Below are 12,447 nucleotides of genomic sequence, written 5' to 3' on the forward strand. Positions count from 1 at the left end.
CAAAAAAGTAAGCGCCATCTCGTGTTCAATGCTCATATTACTCCTTGGGGAGCCTAATTCCTTGCTGCTGTGTATTTAAACCATGTATTATTATATTATCACTGCCCCCCCACCCGCTGTGATTGACCTCCTCTTTCACTGCCCTCCCTCTGTGATTGAACGGGGGTTCCCCTCTTCGGCTATAGATGAGGCTATAGATGAGCTCCGCTCTCACTCTCCATCCCCCCATTCGTAACAAGGACAGAGTCCTTGTCCTCACCTTCCACCCCACCTGCCATCATATACAACAGATTATCCTCTGAAATTATCGCCACCTCCAACAGAATCCCACCATTCGCCACATCTTCCCATCTTGTCGCCTTTCGGCTTTCCGCAGAGACCGCTCCCTCCGTAACTCACTGGTCAATTCGTCCCTTCCCACTGAAACCACCCCCTCCCCTGGTACTTTCCCTTGCAATCACAGGAAATGCTACACTTGTCGCTTTACCTCCCCCCTTGACTCTATCCAGGGACCCAAGCAGTCTTTTCAGGTGAGGCAGAGATTCACCTGCACCTCCTCCAACCTCATCCATTGCATCTGCTGCTCTAGGTGTCAGCTGCTGCTCTAGGTGTCAGCTGCTCTACATCGGTGAGACCAAGCATAGGCTTGGAGATCGCTTCGCCCAACACCTCCGCTCGGTTCGCACTAACCAACTTGATCTCCAGGTGGCCCAGCATTTCAACTCCCCCTCCCATTCCGAATCTGACCTTTCTGTGCTGGGCCTCCTCCATGGCCAGAGTGAATCCCACCACAAATTGGAGGAGCAGCACCTCATATTTCGCTTGGGCAGTTTACACCCCAGCATTATGAACATTGACCTCCAATTTCAGGTAGTCCTTGCTTTCTCCCTCCTTCCCCTCCCCTTTCCAGCTCTCCTACAGCCTACTGTCCCCGCCTCTTCCTTTCTTCTTCCCCCATCCCACCTCCACATCAGTCTGAAGAAGGGTCTCGATCCGAAACATCACCTATTCCTTTGCTCATTAGATGCTGCCTCACCCACTGAGTTTCGCCAGCATTTTTGTCTACCTTCTATTATTATACCATTTGTGAATATGACTGTAATTATATATCATTATATTACATAAAAATAATATCTATATAACTAAAAGACTCATCTTGACAACTTCCTGTCTGTGCTGTATATTGATTTTAGAAAACAACGTTACTATATACCGCTATGATTTTTGACCATCTTACTAACAGTCCTCCTCCGATGAGGCAGCCCCAGATGATTTTTCCGATCGATGAAATAAAGTTACGAGTGTTTACAAAATATTGAGATCAGCTGATTGGTCCTCTCGCCTGCCAATCACCACAATGAAGGTAACACCCCCAGCATCCCAGGGTCCTTAAGGAAGTGGCTCTATAAATCGTGGATGCATTGGTGATAATTTTCCAATGTTCAATAGACTCAGGATCAGTTCCTGTGGATTGGAGGATAGCTAATGTTATTCCACTTTTTAAGAAAGGTGGGAGAGAGAAAACAGGGAATTATAGACCAGTTAGCCAGACATCGGTGGTGGGGAAGATGCTGGAGTCAATTATAAAAGATGAGATTGAATTTGGTGGCCTTGCACCCTGCTTGAAATGGCATGAAACTGAACTTGAATTTGGTGGCCTTGCACACTGCTTGAAATAGAGTTACAAATTTAGGTTGAAAGCCTTTTGACAGAAAGAGAGAAAAGCAGATTTGTTTCACGTTGTAGCACAGGTAAGAGGCAGTGATATACCAGGCAAAGGGAATCTTAGTTGCAGGGAGAGACCAGGATTGGCCAAGGTTACTGTAGGAATGTTGTGAACTCTGAGACAGGCTCAACAGGTCGGAATGTGCTGGTGAAAAGAGAAGGACTGAGTCAATGGTACAGTTAGATGAGGAAATTAGGAAATGCAGATGCTGGTTTACACAAAAGGACACAAAGTGCCAGAATAACTCAGCAGGTCAGGCTGTACCAGGTCATCTCTGGAGAAGGATAGGAGATGTGTTGGTACAGGACCCTTCTTCAAACTGATGAATCAGTCTGAAGAAAGGTCTCGACCTGAAATGTCACCTATCTACGTTCTTCAGGGATGTTGCCTGTCCTTCTGAGTTACTCCAACACTTATTGTCTTCTTTACAGTGGATGAGTTAAGGGCCTGTCCCACTTGGCCATCATTTGCGCGTAATGTACGTGCGTGCATGGTGCGCATTACGTGCGCATGGTGCGTGATGACATAGGCAGTGACGCGGGGCCGCACGGGGCATCGCAGATTTTGTGATGTACTAAATCTTCGCATGCCATCTGCGTGACGTGCAAATGATGGCCAAGTGGGACAGGCCCTTTAGAGTGAAAATGGCCAGTTCTGTACAGAGAAACAAAGCTATATGAGGTGTTCCTCAAATTAGCTTCCGGCCATGTTGTAACAGTGCATGAGTCCACTGTAATAGAATAATCCAAGCTAGAATGGCACCTTCTTTGTTTGTAGGTGATTATTATTATTTTCTTAACAGGGAATGTAGTTAAATAACTCAAATACAATGCACCCCATATTTACTTCTCTGACTGTCCACTGCAGGAAGCTTAATGAAGTGCCAAATTACATTTATCTTTTTTAGATCGACTAATACTAATAATTCAGTGAAATGAATGGTTATAATTAATGCTGGGAGAACTGTTCCTGAGAATAATGTATTTGTTTTCAGCATATTATATACATATATTTTTAAAACACTAGCATTAGTAAAGTAAAGGGAAAAAATGGTTTTACCAGGATATGCTTAATGCCCCTGTCCCACTTAGGAAACCTGAACGGAAACCTCTGGAGACTTTGCACCCCACCCAAGGTTTCTGTGCGGTTCCAAGAGATTCCCGGAGGTTTTTGTCAGTCTACCTACTTGCTTCCACTACCTGCAACCTCCGGCAACCACCTGCAACCTCCGGGAACCGCACGGAAACCTTGGGTGGGGCGCAAAGTCTCCAGGGGTTTCCGTTCAGGTTTCCTAAGTGGGACAGGGGCTTAACTGTTGAGTAATTGGTTACTGTTTCCACATACCCTTTGTATGCTTTTACAGATGTTATTAGTATTGGCATGTGGGTAGGGTGGTATTAATCGGTAATATAAATGTACAAGGCAGAATCAAATTCCTAATGGGAATGATGACAGGTTGCCAAAATTCCCCTTGAAAGCTCCATGACTGAGCAATGTGTAATCCTCTGCAGCTTCACAAGGAAAGGAGAACATGCCCTGTAAATTTTTCCAGGGAACAGATGGATCTACGGAGCCAATATTAGAATAATTTGGAAGGCAAAGTGTAAAGCATGGTTAAAAGTAGTTAGTATCCCCAAAGGATATGGGGAAAAAGCTGGAACGGGGTACTGATTTTGGATGTTCAAGAAGGATGTTCAAGCAGATGCTGGAAAATCGAAGCAGGTAGCATCTGTGGAGAGAAGGAAATAGGCAACGTTTCGGGCTGAAACCCTTCTTCAGATTGATGCGGGGGGGGGCAGGAAGAAGAAGAAAGGAAGAGGGAGGAACAAGAGGGCTGAGGGAGAGCTGAGAAGGGGAGGAGACAACAAGGGCTACCGGAAATTGGAGAAGTCAATGTTCAGGCCACTAGGATGCAGACTGCCCAAGCGGAATATGAGGTGCTGCTCATCCAGTTTCCGGTGGTGCTCATTTTGGCCATGGAGGAGGCCCAGGACAGAAAGGTCAGATTCTGAATGGGAGGGGGAGTTGAAGTGCTGAGCCACAGGGAGATCAGGTTGGTTAATGCGAACCGAGCGGAGGTGTTCGGCAAAACGATCGCCAAGCCTATGCTTGGTCTCACCAATGTATATAAGCTGATATCTAGAGCAGCGGATGCAATAGATGAGGTTGGAGGAGATGCCGGTGAACCTCTGTCGCACCAGGAACGACTGCTTGGGTTCTTGAATGGAGTCGAGGGGGGAGGTAAAGCGACAAGTGTAGCATCTCTTGCAGTTGCGAGGGAAAGTGCTTCTCAGCTCTCCCTCAGCCCTCTGGCTCCTCCTCTTCCTTTCTTCTTCCCCCCCCCCCCCCCCCCCGCATCAAATCTGAAGAAGGGTTTTGGCCCGAAACGTTGCCTATATCCTTTGCTCTATAGATGCTGCCGCACCCGCTGAGTTTCTCCAGCATTGTTCGGCACGGACTAGAAGGGCCGAGATGGCCTGTTTCACGGACTAGAATTGTTATATGGTTATATTGAATGGTGTATGGTTATATGGTTATATTGAATGGCCTACTCCTGCACTTATTTTCTATGTTTCTATGTTTTAACCTAATGCTCAGCAACTGCCTGCATCTCGGAAGTGTTCAATGCTTCCAGCTTGTAGTTTTTTGTGTTTTTATAGTTTATTTTCACGTGTACCGAAGAATAGTGAAAAGACTTTTTGTTGCATGTTATCCAGTCAATGGGAATCCTTCATCGGATTTTGCTGGTTTTACTTTGTACTAAACATTATTCCTGTAAAATATGTCTATACACTGTAAATAGCTTGATTGTGATCATGTATTACATGATTACAATCAAGCCATTTACAGTGTATAGACATATGCTAATGGAATAATGTTTAGTACAAGGTAAAGCCAGCAAAATCTGATCAAGGATAGTCCGCGGGTCACCAATGAGGTATATAGTAGTTCAGGACTAGGTATTGAAACTGAAGCAACTGAAGGATGGTGGATGTTAAAACTGCTTAAATAATGGATGTCCTTTTGATGGGGTCATAGGATGGGTGTGAGAGACCTGGGAGGACTTCTGACAGGGGTCACTACCCACTCACTACTTAAATAGTAAGCCACTTTGGTGGCAGGAAGCAGGATTCATGGATGTTATATGGTTCCCAGTATTTTGTCTGCTTTTTGTCCTGAGGCCAATGTTAACAGCTCTGAGAATCGATAAACCATTATACAGGCAGAACTGTGTCTTCCTTTAATATCATTTCCATTGTAGTCTGTGGGAGCTGCAGAAGACACCAGCAGCAGTGAGGATGAATCCTTTCAGCTGGCAGCTCCGGAGAGAAATATTCTACTCGCCCCTCTCAGAACGTCTATGACCGTCACTCCACCACTTTTATATAAAGCGTATATTGACCTGTAGGTGTATTGGCTGGTCCTCGGGTTTGAACCTACTTAGTTGGCTCTTGTAGACAACAACTGCTGTTTGATAATAGTTGGATTTGTTCGTCAGAAGCCTGAAAAGAAATACTGAGTTTAGCACTCAAAAGAATCACACTGTGCACTAGAAATTTATCCAGTCCTAACTAGGAGCATGAAACCTGAGAGGGTATCAGTGGTGTGGAGTGAGAAAGAGACCTTGAACTATATGTCAACGTTGTAAGTCAAAAATGACCGAATTGTGGCTGAACTGGTGATTATTCCGAATATTTTCTGTTCCTATTTGCTCTTCACTTTCCAGCATCTACTTTTGTTTTAGATTATCTTACAAGAAGTAATGCTCACCACAACAAATTCCTTTAACACTGTCTCATGGAAAAAATACCCAAATGCAGAGCGCAAACTTTTCACCAATTGACAAACTGTCAAAATGTTTTGGGGATTATGATTGCATTCTGGAGAACCCATAGTAATTCTAAATTAAACCACAGAAAGGAAGGTGTGCAGTCCCCAAATGCTCACATATTTTAACATCTTCATCATATGCACTATTGATTCATGGACTAGATTTGTCCCATTAGTGCCATCACCCCTTTAAAGGCTACATAATTTCTCCTTGCAACAGAGCTGAGTGACAAAATATCCAGATGCAGTTTGTTTGGAAGGAAGCCTCAGCCAAAATGCCAAGTTGTGCTGTAGACACTTGCACCTCGTTGATTGGTTAAATGACTAACTATTTTCGAACCACAGAAGAACGTTGCAACCACTAACAGTTGCTCTACACAAATCACCCCATGGCAATATCCATTCCAATTGCATCATCCTAGAAGCCGTTGTAAGGAATTCTACAGAATGTTTAAAAGCTACAGCTGCAATAAATCTATAGCTTTCTAGACAGCGGCCAGGATGTGATTGGATAAAGTAATGCGTTTTATGGCTCCTGGCATGTTGAACTCCCTTTTGTTCAACATAAATGATCTGCAGACACATTTTAATGCACATTATTCATCCTGCCAAATTTTAATGCTGTTTTAATTGTGGCTAACAAGAAAGAATCCAATAAATTATCCATTGGAAACAAAAAAATGCCTCACATTTGTCAGAACCTCCATGCAATAGGGGTGAACCTGCATTCCAAAATATTTATTACCTCAGCAGGTCGTGTGATGACTCTGATCATCTGATACCATGAATCTGGGCTAACTTACTCAGTGGTTTCTGTTGAAAACTTCACAGTCTTCTAAGGGCAGCATGACGTTTTGCTATTTAAGTTATATACGTCATTATTTTTTTGTTCCAAATGGGCAAATTCACACATTGCATTATATTTCACCAACCATTTGATTTGCATTGCATTATATTTCACCAACCATTTGATTTGCACAATTTCTAAGTCTAATTACTATCTTCCAAAGATGTCAACTTCTATCCTTTTTAGTTCTTCATCTTCTACTAATCTTCTTTTTTCCTTGTTTTACTTAGCAGGAAACAAATAATTTAAATGGATATCATGAAATGCATGCGTTGGGATCAATGTATCTGAACTAGTCGAGATTTGTACTTTTCTGAAAGGGGGAATTAATGTGCATAGGACAGTTGGAGACAAAATATGTCAATTTTGTTGCTGTATTTTTCCATTAATGTCTTTGTCTTTGGCCTATTTTTATGTGACAAGCTGTCCAAGGCATTTATGATCCGGCGATCTGTTGTATGAATGCTCTTTAGCCAAAGCCCATAGAGTCAATGACCCTGAAAGTACAGAGAAGGGAAGTTCCAACCGTGAAATGAGCTTTCCCAGTGCAAGGAGTAAACATCAATGTTTACTGCATATTGATTTTTTTTTCTGATATGCAAACAGTGATTTGTAAAAATGAACTACCGTTAAAATCTCAGGCACTTGTATCTTTCTATCTTTTCCCTGGAATTTATTGATGAGTTGTCCATATATTCTTGTATTAACAGATCTCATATACCACATATCATGGATTAAACAAACTGGTATTTCTTGAATAGTGTATGATTTAGCATTTCTCAAGTGCTTACCCAATCATATTAATCAGGTTAGCTCAATTTAGTCAGTGCATTAAAACACCTTTTTAAAAATAATTATGTTACTTTGTAGACAATGATTTGATGCGAGATAAGCATAAACTAAGACAATTTTGAAATCTTACTTGTAAGTTTCTTGTATTGTTGGATTGTTAGATAAAATTGAAAACAGAAGAATAAATTAGGAATTTGCTACATTGTAATGATGTTACAATGCTACAATACTATAATGTCAGGAAGGATAATATCTTGGCATTTTTGTAACTTTCAGTAAACCTTTTGCACCTGATGTTTTACATTTTAAAGTATTAATAAGAATCAAATTATTCGATAACCTCTCTTCTTGCGAATGAAACATAAACCAAAGGAATAGTTAGATCTCAAGCCGGGTGTTGAGCAGCCAGGTTGTTGTCTCTGCGCCAATGTCTGCCAGGCCCTGAGCATGGTGGTTGAGCGGGCACCCAGAGGTGACATGGTTGGCTGTCTGTTGTTGTGCTCTGCATTCACAGGCTGGGCTTTGGCGGAGCCCCCATCTCCACATGCTGGCATTGAAACGCCCAACTCCAGTACAAAGTCTGTTGAGCTTCACCATGCTCCTCTGGGGAGGTCAGACCCTGGACAGCTTTTATCTGGTGAAGAGATGTAGTTGTGTAATGGTGATGAGGTTGCCTTCCACTCCTGTGACCACTTGGTGGCTATCGAGTGTGGTTTTGTCCCAGTTGGCTGCATGAATGCTAGGAGTTGTTTTCCATGTGGAAAAAAGGGGTGACAGGACATCAGTCGGGGTGGCCTCCGATCTCTGCTGATAGCCCAATGGAGGAGGCGATCTGGGTCTATGGCAAGATGAGATAGTGCCAGAGTTTCTGCTTGCCTTCACATCCCTGCAAGTGGAATGCCTGCAAGTATAGGGAGCTGCTCGACTGGAGTAGGTTAAAGGCACCCAATGATGTTTGCAAGGTGCTGTTCAGGCTTGTGTCTACCAAGCTAGTATGTCTACTTCTACTCCATACGGGTGCGCAGTACTCAGTTGGGGCATACGCAAGAGCTAAGGCAGAGGTGCGAAGAGTTGATGGACTGGTTCCCCAACCTGCCAGGCATCAGATGAGGGGATGGCGGCGCTGGTTTAACAGCTGCGGCCCACCTGCAGTCCGTCTGTTTTTTTTTCTTTCGTTTTGTTCCTTGTCATGTTTTAGTTAATTTTGTTTTATTAAGTTGTGTATGTGTGTGGGTGGGGTGGGAGAAACATGCTTCGGTCTCTTCCTTCGGGGGATGCGACTTTTTCTTCGGTCGTATTCCCCGTCCCCGTCTCCGTCTGCGCCGAGGCCTAATGGCGGAGCTGGCGGCATCGGAGCTGTAGCAACGGTAGCAGCGGCAGAGACCCGACTCGGTACTGGAGCTGTGGCAGCGGCAGCAGCAGCAGCAGCGGTAGCGGAGACCCGACTCGGCCCCGAAGCTGTGGCGGCGGCAGCAGCAGCGGGGACCCGACTCGGCCCTGGAGCTGTGGCGGCGGCAGCAGCAGCGGGGACCCAACTCGGCCCCGAAGCTGTAGCGGCGGCAGCGGCAGCAGCAGCGGCGGTAGCGGAGACCCGACTCGGCCCCGAAGCTGTGGCGGCGGCAACAGCAGCGGGGACCCAACTCGGTACTGGAGCTGTGGCAGCGGCAGCGACCACCCGCGGAGTTTGAACCGTCGCCTCGGCGCAGAGGGAGAACAAAGAGGGAAGAGACAGAGACTTTAAGATTTTGCCTTCCACCGCAGTGAGGAGGTGTTTGGTGAACTCACTGTGGTGGATGTTAAATTTGTGTTGATTGTGTGTTTTTGTCATTTTTTAAATTATATGTATGACTGCAGGGAAACAAAATTTTGTTCAGACCGAAAGGTCTGAATGACAATAAACAAATCTATCTATCATGAGGCCGCTATGTGCCATGATCTTGTCGCGGAGACCAGCCAGGTGTTGACGAATTGTAAGCGACCTGTCCAGCTTTACGCCGAGGTAAGTGGGTGTTTGTTGGAAGTCTAAGCGCCTGTTGTTAACAAAGACAGCTAGCTCTCGCTTAGCTTTCTTTTTGTTTAGATGGAATGTTGTTGACACTGTTTTCCCTTTGCTCAGCTTTAAGTAAGTAAGTTTATTGGCCAAGTATTCACATACAAGGAATTAGCCTTGGTGCTCCACCCACGTAACAACATGACATACAGTGACAGTTACAAATGACTCAGAAAACACTGAACATTAATAATAATAAAACATTAATGATAAAGCACCATTGATCAAGCATGTGAACCAACAAAATGCCAAATCAAAGGGAGGCTACAGATTTTTGGCTGTTGAGTAGAGCAGCTACTCGTGGATAAACACTGTTTTTATGTCTGGCTGTGGCAGCTTTGACAGTCCGGATTCGCCTTCCAGAGAGAAGTGATGTAAAGAGTTTGTGGCCAAGGTGAGAGGGGTCAGAGATGATCTTGCCCGCTCACTTCCTAGCCCTTGCAGTGTACAGTTCATCAATGGAGGGAAGGTTGCAGCCAATAACCTGCGGATCGGACGATTCGCGGCAGCCTCCAGGTGTCGTGCTTGGTGGCTGAGCCAAACCAGACCATGACGGAGAAGGTGAGAACAGACTCTACGATGGCCGTGTAGTCCTTTACAAGAAATATGCTGTGAATTTCCACAAAAAGCTGATCGATTGAGAATTATTTCCAGATCGTTAAACAGAGAATTAGGGAGCAAATTATGGCCCCAAGGGGGCATACAGTAAAGGGATTAAAATACATTGAGCAGATTATATGGCAATGCAGCGATAATACAGAGGCAAAATAATTAATTGAATTGTGGAGAAATTATTATGAGGAACAGAAAGCGAGTAGAGCGGAGGAAAGGATGGCAAGTTGGAAGGAAGCAAATCTAAAACGGGGGATAAAATTAGAAGGTACTGAAGCATTTGAACCTCCAAGTAGCCTAAGGGAAGAGCCTGAGAGTATTAAAGATAAATGGCGAAATAAATCTTTCACAGAAAGATTATCATCTATAAGTCTTAAGCGCGAGGACCCAATGGTTGGCACTGGTTATGAGGAGGATGATGATGATTATTTAGAAGACTGGGAGAGTGTTAAAATTAGGAATCAAGTCCACCACCTTATTCATCTTATGATCCCAATACCTCAGATGCACATTGCGGAGCTTGTGAACAGAATAGACAACCAATTCCCAGGGCATAAACCTCCTTAAACCCGACCGCTCCGCCCATTACAGACAGTCCTAGAGTTCACAGCACCGGAAGCCAGACTGAAGTCAGTCTGAAGAAGGGTTTCGGCCCGAAACGTCGCCTATTTTCTTCGCTCCATAGATGCTGCTGCACCCGCTGAGTTTCTCCAGCAATTTTGTGTACCTTAGAAAAAAGACTAAATCAGTTGAGGAGAAAGAAGCGCATACCACTAGACAAATTGTGAGCAGGTAAGGAAGGAAAAAATAATTTAGAAACCCCCTGGTGAAAGAATTAAGGGACAGACGTTTAGGGGTAACATGAGGGGGAACTTCTTTACTGAGAGAGTGGTGGCTGTGTGGAATGAGCTTCCAGTGAAGGTGGTGGAGGCAGGTTCGATTTTATCATTTAAAAATAAATTGGATAGTTATATGGACGGGAAACGAATGGAGGGTTATGGTCTGAGTGCAGGTATATGGGACTAGGGGAGAATACGTGTTCGGCACGGACTAGAAGGGTCGAGATGGCCTGTTTCCATGCAGTAATTGTTATATGGTTATATGGTTATATGGAAAGGGAAGATACATCTGGGTGTGAGACCATAATTGAAGAGTCTGAGATAGATCCTGAAGATAAACAAACAACCCTTAGACAGGCCACTAGGTGTGCTGCATTGATGGCAGCATCTGCCAACAGCCTGTTTGTGTTTCAATCTTTCTTTTATTTTTGGTCACTCAGGGCTGGTGCGCTAGCAGCTCAGTCACTCAGAGCTGGTGGGCTGGAAGCTCTGTCACTCAGGGCTGGTGGGCTGGCAGCTGAGTCACTCAGGGCTAATGGGCTGGCAGATCAGTCACTCAGGGTGGGTGGGCTGGCAGATCAGTCGCTCAGGGTGGGTGGGCTGGCAGTTCACTCATGACTATTCCTTGAAATTCCATTTCAAGCAGAGTGCAGGCCACCAAATCCAATTTCATAGCATTTTAAGCAGAGTGCAGGCCACCAAATCCAATTTCATAGCATTTCAAGGAGAGTGCAGGCCACACCACAAAATACAATTTCAAAGCATTTCAGGCAGTGCAATCCGCCTAACTCAATTTAATAGCATTTCAAGCAGAGTGCAGGTCATCAAACTCTATTTCCTAGCATTTCTGGCAGAGCACAGGCCACCAAACTCAATTTCATAGCAGTTCAAACAGAGTGCAGGCCACCAAATTGCCAAACAACTCATTGCATTGTCATTAAGGGCAAACAAATTATTTATTACAAGTACATTCCAGACCCACAGTTCAGTTGATTCACAGCTTAGAATCATAGTTGTGGGCTCTCCCTTGCGATCTTTCAGAGTGACTTACTCACGTTCTGGTATCCGGGGTTTTATAATCCTGCCCCCCCCCTCGGAAGGGGCCTTACCTTCATCGTGGTGATTGACAGGCGAGAGGACCAATCAGCTGATCTCAAGATTTTTTAAACACTCATAATTTTTTAATTTTTAATCGATCAGAAAAATCCTTGGGTCTGCCTCAGCGGAGGAGGACTGTAGGATGGCCAAAAATCATAGCAATATATGGTGGCGTTTATTTCTAAAATCAATATACAGCGCAGCATGAAGTGGTCAAGATTTAGTTATATAGATTTTCAAAGCAAAAACATAGATTTCGACTTTTTTAATTTAATTTTAAATATGCTTTTGAAATATGAAGGTCATTGGAAGGATCAGAATTTATAAACACCCCAAAAGCTGTTGGTAAGATTGCTATGTGATTCTCTGTTAAACTACTATGGTTATGTGTAGCTATCCCCTTAATTTAATTTGGTGGGAAATTCCAGGATTATGACCACTTAAAGATGAATGGCAATACATGTCCAAATCAATAATTGACCATCTTAAGGAGAATTGGAAGAAGAGTGTTCATATAGTCCTGCTTTCATTCCCCTTTTAGGTAGTAAAAGACATCTGCTTGGGAGGTCCTGTTGAGGAAGTCTTTTCAAGTTGTTGCGCACATCATTAATGCATTATATATCGTGGTCATTGTGCACTAGTGATTGGGAAA

This window comes from Leucoraja erinacea, chromosome 3 (genome assembly GCF_028641065.1).
Source record: "Leucoraja erinacea ecotype New England chromosome 3, Leri_hhj_1, whole genome shotgun sequence".
NCBI lineage: Eukaryota > Metazoa > Chordata > Chondrichthyes > Rajiformes > Rajidae > Leucoraja > Leucoraja erinaceus.